This window comes from Augochlora pura, chromosome 2 (genome assembly GCF_028453695.1).
Source record: "Augochlora pura isolate Apur16 chromosome 2, APUR_v2.2.1, whole genome shotgun sequence".
Lineage (NCBI taxonomy): Eukaryota > Metazoa > Arthropoda > Insecta > Hymenoptera > Halictidae > Augochlora > Augochlora pura.
Genome location: NC_135773.1, coordinates 20,737,461 through 20,747,639, shown reverse-complemented (window position 1 = coordinate 20,747,639; position 10,179 = coordinate 20,737,461).

Genomic DNA, 10,179 nt, shown 5'->3' with positions numbered 1-10,179 from the left:
AAAGTACGAGGCGATGAAAAAATTAAAACACGTGTCGTTCGGCTGTTTATGTTTCGATACTGTATTAAACAGATTGAAATAATAATATTAATATAACAGTAAGGAAAAGCGGAAAAATTGTCGTAGCATTGGAAGATCTGATCAGGATTCTCGCAGGCATTCGGTAACTAATAATTAGCTATATTATATTGGGTTGTTCGGAAAGTAATTTCGTTTTTCCCAAGAAAAGACTTAATTTTTTCACAGCCAACTTCACGCTTAAGCTGCATAATCATTATATATTTGAACAACTGATATAGTAAGTCTTGTTTGCTAAAAATTTTGTTCGATTCTTTGCAATAGTTTTTGTTTAGTAATCTATTGTGTTTCATTTCCACCATGAAAAAAACGAAACGACTTTCCGAACGACCTAATAACTATAATATATTTGAATACGATTAATGAAGGAATCGGATGGTAACCGATATGAATTCGTCGGAAGACGGCGATCGATGCCCAATTAATCTGCATCGGGCACGATTACGCGCCTCTACGAATGGATAATTCGACGCGAAGGTCGCTCGAACTCTGAGAAGGTTGCGCGCGTCTAGATCTCCTTAACCGATGCAACACACTTTACCAGGATGGAGAAAAATGCGAGGACGATCGCAGATACCCGGCCGTACATAGCAGCGCGCTCGCATGCGTATTTAACTAACCGGGAACGAACGCTATTATCGCGAATTCCGTTCGCCGTATCTCGTTATTAAACGTCGCGCGCCTCTCCCGTATCCTTGAATCCGACTGCGGCCGATTTATTTTTCTTCTGTTTCCTCTCTTGTTTAGCGATCCATTCGAAATGATCGCCGACCGTGGGCTACATCCCGTATGCCACGGGGTCCAGCTGCCAAATCGCGAATTGATACAATATTTATTACGCGCAACGTCTAGCGATAACGCACCGGGCAGTTTGTTATCATCGTAACGCTGCCATCATTTCATAGCAAATATGTTGCGCTTTCAAAATATAATTGGAACACCCATACCTTATTATTCACACCATTACGAACCTATCATTAATACCATGAACACGAGTACACTCGAACAAAGAAGAACTTTGGCAGACATTCGTTTCATTTTTAAAATTATTAACCAAATAATCGATTGTCCATCCATTCTAGAACTAATGAAACTAAAGGTTCCTGCTAAAGCAATACGGTCGAAAGAATTATTTCACGTAGATTACTTTAAAACCAATTCAGGATCTCAGAATTGTATAACGAGAGCATTACGAACAGCAAATAAACTTAGTCCAAAAATCGACTTCTTTGGCAATTCATTGAGCCAATTTACAAAGGCAACAACTCTAGCCATTAAAACACACCCTCTGTAATTAATTCATGACACACTCTTATATTAAGATTCATAATTTATATTATTTAAATGTATTCCTGACTATGTATATATACAACCTCTATGTAACACAAAAGGGTCTTACTAGCCCGTTAATAAAGAATAATAATAATAATCGAAAAGTTCTCGACACGGTCTGCAGATTTCTATACGAAATAAAAGCACTCTGTGTTCACCCTTTGCACGCGAGTGGTTTCTTATAAGGCAACACTCAGGAATATTGTATAATGTTCTAATCAAATTGTTATACTATCAAATCTGTTTATTTTTAAGGAACTGTCGAAATTGTATAGATTATTATATAGATTTTATTATAGAGATTATTATATTTTATTATTTATTATATTTTACTATATAGATATCATATAGATTTATTATACAGATTATATACTATATGGAGTCAAGTTCGCATGCATAAATTGCAGCAATAAGTTGTATAAAAGGGTTAATTACGAGATACAGAATTTACGCGCGCATTTCTTCCTTTCTTCGTTTACTTATCTTATAGAGTTCAAAGCAACGCAGGTGTACTTTTTCTATGTATTTCATCTATCAATTTTTATCATACATGAAACAGCAGCCTAATGAAATAAGGAATAAAATATATAGTGATGTGTAGCAATGTATAGTGATGTATAGCAATGTATAGTGATGTATAGCAATATATAGCAACTCGGTAGCCTACGGAAACACATACAAAAATAGAAAATGACAATTGACAATTTAAGGTGTACGACACGGAGTAAAGAACAAATGCTTATCCAACATCCTTGTAAACTAAAAAGAAAAGAGAACTGCTTATAGTATCGATGGTATCGATTGATCACGAACGATGCCTCCAGTCGGGTCGTAGGAAAGAAAACTGTTTCGACGATCATTCTATTCTTCCGTTTATTCGAGGAAAAAACAATTTAGCGCCCGAGAAGGCGTTGAAACAGATTAAGATTCCTAAAGCGGCACGACACTGTGCGTCGGCTTTCCTGTACGATCGCGTGATAGAGTCCCCTCCCCGCCGTTCCCCGGGACTCGCGCGAGACGGAAAAGAAGGAAGAAAAAGCAGAACGAACGAAAACGTTCGACTGCGATATCTCGCTGATAACAGGCCCGTCCGGGGGCGTTATCTGTCAACGGCGCGAGGAACGGGACCGATTTGTAGGAAATACCGAAAAAGAAAAAAATCATTTGAAAATCATGATCGATTCCAGCGCGAGGCGCAGGCCGGAGTCGGCCGCAGGAAATTCAGCGGCCGGTTATTGTTTTTCTAACCGGTGGGCACCCGTTCTCCGGCAAGGCTATTTCTGCCGCCTCGTATTTCAGCACGAAACCGGACTCGCGGCACTAATGAATCGCAGTTCTGTTGGTGTATTGCATAAGACCGGCCTTTTTCTCGCCTCCCGGTACAACCACCGACGCCTCTCTGTCCAACCCGTCCGCGTGTGCGCGCGTGTGCGCTTTTTTTTTCTTTTCGCGCGCAAACACGTGCGCAAACACGCCGTCCAGTTCCGATTCGGATTTATCGCGCGACGCGAGCCGTTTTCGTCGAAGTTTTCGATCCGCGCCGGAGACACCCATCACTACTATACGGTCTATACTATACCGATCTTTTACAATACGGTTCGACAAGAAAAGCCCGAGCTAATCGCGCCGGTTATTACTGTCGGATCTTTACGCGTTTCCAGCGTTCGTAGAATAGGATGCAAGAAAATGTTTACATCGAGCCATGCTAATGATACCGCTTCGTTCCCAGCCGAGGATACCTTTTTGTCCGCGTAATCAATTTTCTCCTTATTCCGGTTTACGTGAAATGGCTTATGGGAACGGCGGTGGCTCGTAAACATTCGCGATGTAACGATTATTATCGCATGATCGCGGGCCTTTACACGTAAAAAAGAAGGAGAGGCATTACGCGCGGATTGCGAGAAACGGTAGCTAAATGGAATTTCGTTTTTTTCTCTCGTTAATCGGTTCGATTAAAGCTTGGTTTTAAATAATGTTTCGATTTCGATTGCTTCCGTTCAAGTTGCGAGTATTCAAATGCCGCGGCGTTACCTGTGCTCCTTGGTAAATGATTATGCGAACGTGATGAAACACGCGTTAGAACAGGATTATAAAATGCGAAAACGCTAGAGTGAAGATCCAATAAATCTTTGCTCTTCTGTAATTATTATTCATGTATCGTATCATTTTATTCGTATATCATACATTCGTATAATTTAACCCTTTATGGGCCGAATTTATTTGTTAAGGATCTACCTGCAGACATCTTGTAAGACATTTACTTTGATATTTCAGGTTGATGGTACTGCAAACCATTATGAATATTATCTTGCGCAAAATCTAAAATTATTTGGTGAAATGTCGATATATTACTATGTAACCTGAAAGCTACATGGACCCGTAGAGGGTTAAGTACACTATAAATTATAATGAAAATAGTCGCGAATTGCTGAAGAAATCAAATTGGAAGGATCGAATCGGTCGCGCGGAATTTAATGACGTACAGTTTCTAACACTGGATAGGAAACATAATATTTAACACTACTATCCTATCTTTCAACATTCTCTATTTCTAAAAGAGATGAGATTTCTATTTCTATGAGAATTGTGACCATAATTATGAAAGTGGTCGAAGTCAAAATTTAAAAAATATGAGTTTGTCAATTATTTTACATCACATTATTTTAAACTAAATTTATTCAATGCAATTTTTGCGATATCGTCAAAGATGAACGGTGGTTGTATTTTTAATTTTATGTAGAATTTATTTAGTGTTAATTATGAAAGTGGCCTAAATAAAAATTTAAAGAAATTATATAAACGTAACTTGAAAACGGCGCGTGGCCCTCTGAACTTTTGAAATTCACACAAAATATCATATTCGTAATAAATTTCCATTAACCAAGACTAATAAAATTCTCAATAAAGAGATCGCATAATGTAAAAATATATTTTAATTTATGCAAATGCAATTCATTAAACATCTCGAAACAAGAAATATATGACTTAGACCACTTTCATAATTATGGGCACATTTATCACTATGTATATACAATTTACACAATTGTAAATTAACAAAATGCAGAAAACGGTCGACCAACACGGAACGAAACAGTTTATTAGACGGCTGCAGGTTGCTCGACATTAACTTGTTCATCAATGTCTCGTCATCCGTGCCCGATCCTCCACCCACCGATGAATCTTCGTCTCCCGGCCGAGTTTTTCCAGTGGATTCCTCGCCTCAATTGCGTCGGAATGCATGTGTCGGCGCTGGGTTGCACCTCGTCCACGTTTCTCGGGATGCGAACTGAATCAAGTCGTTCTTTCCCGCTTGCAATTATGCTTGCGCGTGCATCGTGGCACAAAATATGCCTCGGTTAACAGGTCGAAGACGAGCCGTTCGAAAAATGAACTTCTCTTAAAAGTGGGAACCGCTCGAGAAAATCACCCTCTCTCTCTCTATCTCTTTCGTGAACCCTTTAACCTTCCGCCGTTGTCCTATTAGAAGTAAAAAGCATCGAGAGAACAGCATTACGATCGGGCCCACGGCGGCGTTCATGGAATCCACCGGCGGGGTTCGTTATCGTTGCGGCGAGCGAATCGTAAACCGCGCGTCGTATATTTTTGCTGGAACGCTTCTGGCGTTCTCGCTCATTATGCTCGCGGATCGAAATACGCTTCGCCCGCGTCCTCAGGGACGACGAGCCGCGGCGTCCGCGCGAATCGTCCCCCGCGCGTATATCGCCGCGCGCGGAAAACGGTCTGATGAATTTCGCAACGGGCGCACCGCGCGCGTATTTATAGATTTTCCGCGTGATTGCGGCATTCCTGCGCTTTGTCCTTTGCAGGATTAGCGGGACTGGCCGGCGAGGCCTCCGCCTTTTATGCATGCGTGTGCAGAGACACGTTTAATGTGTCTCGAGCAGGCCGTTCGAACGCTGCGCCGCCGTGCTCGTAACGATGATGTTTTTGTTCAGCGCCGCAGAGAGAGAGAGACACGGCTCGACTGAAAACTGCGTATCCGTTTGCTTTCGTGTCATCGCATCGTATCGCCGCCGCGTATCATAATCGAGTGCCGTATGCAGCGCGCGATGATACGCGAGAGCGATACGATACGGCGATACAAAACAAATGGACACGCGGCTTTAATGAGTGCTTCGAGTTTCTATTGAATGACTTTTTCGAAATGGTAGGAATCGGACTGGTTGCAGGCACTTATCTTACGAAGTGACGCTTGTAAGTTCCAATCGCGATACTGCAAGCTGCTTGCTATCTTGTGAAACACGCCAGCGCGCTGTATCATAGTAATAGCTTTAATTTAATCAACTTTAATTTAAGTTCAAATCTCTTCTAGACAATGTTATCACGATGAGTCTCACGAAATGAGAAGACGTCGGAAGATGCGTTTCTTTTTTATCTGAATCTAAAAGACGCTCTCGAATTTAAAGAAGCGACTTGTTCCGTTTTGAAGCAAAATGTTATGGTTGGAATCAGACACCGACGATAAACATTATTTTCCCTTGCAGAGAAACTTTATCCCATCAAACTTTAATATCATACGATCAATGCACGCTGGATATTATTTATCTATAATATCTGTCTATAAAACGGATCAAGCGTACGGAAAACGACGAGGACCTATTCTGAAATAAAGGATATATAACAAGACTTAATACGGCAGTAGACTTGAACAATCCATGGAAACGTTCAATGTTGTTCGCAACAAGTTTCGCCGGAGAAGCATAACGTCGCGAGCGTCAACTTTTTCGCGCACCTGCGCGGAGAGCATCGCCGCGGCTCGTACATACACGATATTTCCATTTAAAAAGAAATCTTTCCTGTTGTCCGCGTCCACTTATCTCTTACATTCCACCGAAGCCAAGGTAAATGGAAGAGAAAAAAAGAGGTGGACGAAGAAGAAGAGGACGACGAAGACGAGGAGAACCGAGGAGAAACAACGTCGTTCCTCTTTCCTGCTGCCGGCCGAAGCCCGCCGGCTCGCGAGCCTCGAGAGAGCCTCTCCTTTCTTCCCCTGGGCCCCTCTCCCCCGCCCCCCCTCCTCCCCTCCCTCTCGACCGTTTCCTGACGACCCGGGGGCCCAGGATAATCGTCATACGCGGCGTAGATCGCGGCGAGTTAATTAAAGATCGATCAATTAGAGAACGGGGTCGCGCGAGCGTACTTCGTGGAAATTATGCGGTGCCCGTTGGCAACCGTTCCGACCACAGTTACTTCACTATTTCGCTCCGCGTGCCCGCTGGGCCGGTTAAATAAAAATGCAAGGTCGACCGGGAGAGATCTCCAGGCCGGCTCTCGTCCCCCGCCGTTCGACCGTGTGTCTCGGTGCGTTATCGTCGCGAGCAGCGATCGCGCGTTCGCGGAAACTCGCCGGCGAGATCTTGATCGATGGACAGTCGAATTGCAACGATGATGGGGCGCATCGATCAAACGCGCTCGCTTCGCTGCGTAATCAGCGGCTTCTGCTACTTTGCTGGACGTGGCAGCGAGACGATGGGTCGAACGAGTTGTAATATTTCTCGAACAATTGTCGAACAATTGTCGAACGCTCGAAGCGACACAGAGTTCTCGACAGCCTTTCAAAATAACGAGACCACGCCCATGGAACATGGTTAACTGGACATATCAAATAATTAGAAAATTATCTCAGCTTCTAATAGGAGATCGTGGAATTTATTTAATGACTCTTTTTTTATGGCTAGAGTTGTTACAGATTGCTACCTGCTACGTTCCTCCATTAAGTCCTCTGCAATTTTATGGAACATTAAAGGTACGTGTTCCGATTTCTATTTCCACCTTGTTTTATTTCTCCTATTACATAATTTTCTCATTGAGGCGACGTGTTGTAAACATCGTTTTATAAATTCTATACAACGCAATGGACTTTTGCATTTCCAAAGGGGAACCGTTCGGACGCGCGTCCATCTTTCATTTCTCTCTCGTTCGTTCCGTTCTCAGGCTTCGAACCGCGTGGTGCATACGCGCAGCACGGCGTATCCTTGTCCCCCCCCGACGTGGTGTACCACCCGTCGCTCGGTAAATTCTTTCCGATCGGCCGTATCTACGGATTAGTAGGAATGTTCGTTTATTAGCGGTTGCAGCTCGAAAACGAACGACTGTTTGCTTTTCATCGGGGCGATAAGTTACGGGCGCGCAGCGATAAAGGTACGATAATGCCGAAGATAACGCGACGATATCCGTTCCCGTGTCCGTGTCCCCCGCGTGCAACAGAACTTTCTACAATTTTAATCTCGATCGGATCAAACCAGACACGACTCGAGACTCGCGATTTATCGCCGGTTCGCGCGGCTCGATACCGAGCCCGGGTAAAAATTGACCCGTCGGACGCGACGAAAAGGCTGGCGACGAGACTGCGTCTTGCAGTCGCAATGGCCTACTTTGTGCGCGCGAGTCTCTCGATATAAGTCCCAGTGGAAGCGAACGAAAAAATTGAGAAAGAAAACGAAAAAGAAAAAATGGATCGCTCGAACTGGTACACCGTTCGTAAAGGGAACGGAAACGCGGCGGAGCCGATTGGAAACCCGGGGGCCCCCGAGAACTCCTCTCCGCAGCAACTACAAATTCGTCTTGGATCAAGGTGACTCAAGCGAAAAACACGAACGCCAAGATAGATTGCCATGAATTATTCATGAACTACGGACAGTTACACGATCATTTTTCATATTCCAAGTATTTACTTATGCGCGCCGTACTTCGCGTTTGAAAGATGTATGAAGATGAATCGTTTGATCAGGGTCTAAGCCGGCTGAAAAAGAAACCTTTGCTGCGGTTATTATTAATACGGGCTTGTGTTAACGATTATGCTGCTCAATCTCTCTCTCTCTCTCTCTCTCTCTCTCTCCTCTCCTCCCTCTCAAGTCTCTCATCGCTCAAGACTCATTAAGACACCTTAGGGTTTATCGAGGCTCATCCAAAACGAAATGTTTGTTCGCGGCGGGCACTCAGGGTCGCGCGATCGCTCTTCCTACATTCTCTCTTGCGATATCCAGAGAGGCTCGAAACACCGCTTTGTTTCGCGCGCGCTCAGCGTCCTCGACGCGTAAAAATAACTCGATAGTTTTAACGTAAACGTTGCAATACACAGCCTGCACACGCACGAGAGAATCTGGGCGCTCCTTGCGCGCCTCGTAAAACCATAATCGGGGACGGTGCGGTGAATTTGATTTTCGCACGAACGAAAAACCCGACCGAAATAAACGCTTCGCGGACGTGCGCGCGCGCGCTCGCGCGGATCTAATTGCGCCCCGGCTTTTCCCGAGCCGGGGCTTTAAACGGCCGTTATTTATCGGGCAATGTAAATCCGCGTTTATGCCGCCGCCGCCGCCGCCGAGAAAACCAGCGAACGCTCGCCCCCATCCCACGATTTCCACGGAACGCGCGTTCATGTGTCGTACGCTGACGATAAAAGAAAACAATTCTGGTCCGAATTGCGATAGGCGGGGTCTGTTTCTAGGTGCTGCTACAATATTTTTAGTATTTGTTTAGCGATACGTAACTGTAATAAACTTGCTGTTACGGGAGTAAAAGCAATTCGATGTTTCCAAATGAAAATAGAAAAGTATCGAGCGTGTCAGTGGTTGATCTCGAGGTTCCCGGGCTACGGGGAGTAACCATAACTGTTCAGAGATACGAGGGGATCCTAATTTTCTTTTAGAAATTCCAAAGTCGGTCGTCGCTGAAGATTTACTCAAGACGCATATGCTATGTATTAGGAACAGTTTTATGACACAAAATATCTAGCCTAGGTTTAAACATATTTCCAATATTTACAGTTTAAACACATTTCCAATATTTACAGTTTAAACCCATTTCCAATATTTACAGTTTAAACCCATTCCCAATATTGACAGTATAAACTTCAAAATCGAGGAACGATTTTATTTGTGGATTCCAGATCGTGGATTATAGATGTGTATCAATTTATATACGCGTATCAATTTTTTCAGTAATTTTTGTATCCGCTCCTTTGAAATGAACAGTGAACTCCTTATCGGAGTTCCTGTAAATAAATTACAATTTTTAGGTCGACGCGGACCCAACTTTCGTCCTTCGAGAGTTAAGATTTGCAAGCGTTTTATTTTAATTTTTAATTCGCAGATAAACTTTCTGGCTTTTAAAAAAATTACGCGGCAAGCTTTTTGCTCCGTTTAAACCGCATTGTAACATTCTACGAAACCTGCGAATATTTGGATACATTCTTTCACGATCAACAAATTATTTAAGATACGTTCGCATAAACGAATGTCATTTTTTAAATTGTATATCGTCGGACCGACCATTGTCACCGTCCGAACGTAGATGTGTAGTGTCAGTAACCGATGACCGAGGTATCGATTAACGTTATTAACATTATCTCCACGAGCTTAAATCGGCTATTACAGTAGCCGCAAATAGATACATAAAATAGTAAGCACGTTTTTATGCTTACTTATTTGAATGGTAACTTCGGGCGCATACTTTCGTAATACCGCATTTCAAATTAGAGCCGAAGGCTTGCATTACAATAATTATCTTTATAGACGTCATCGCCCATGGATGTGAAAGAAATAAAAATACGAGTTTGCCGACGCGTCAGCTCGCTACTTTCTGCGATAGGCGTAATCAAAGTCGATATAAATAGTTGAAAAGTTGTGTTTACGATACGAGAAAATAACAGTGTTAGCCGGATTGAATATTGTTGCATAATGTTAAAAAAAGAAAGAAACACGCTCGCGCAATCGCGAGTAATCGCAGGAACACGATTGGACAGCC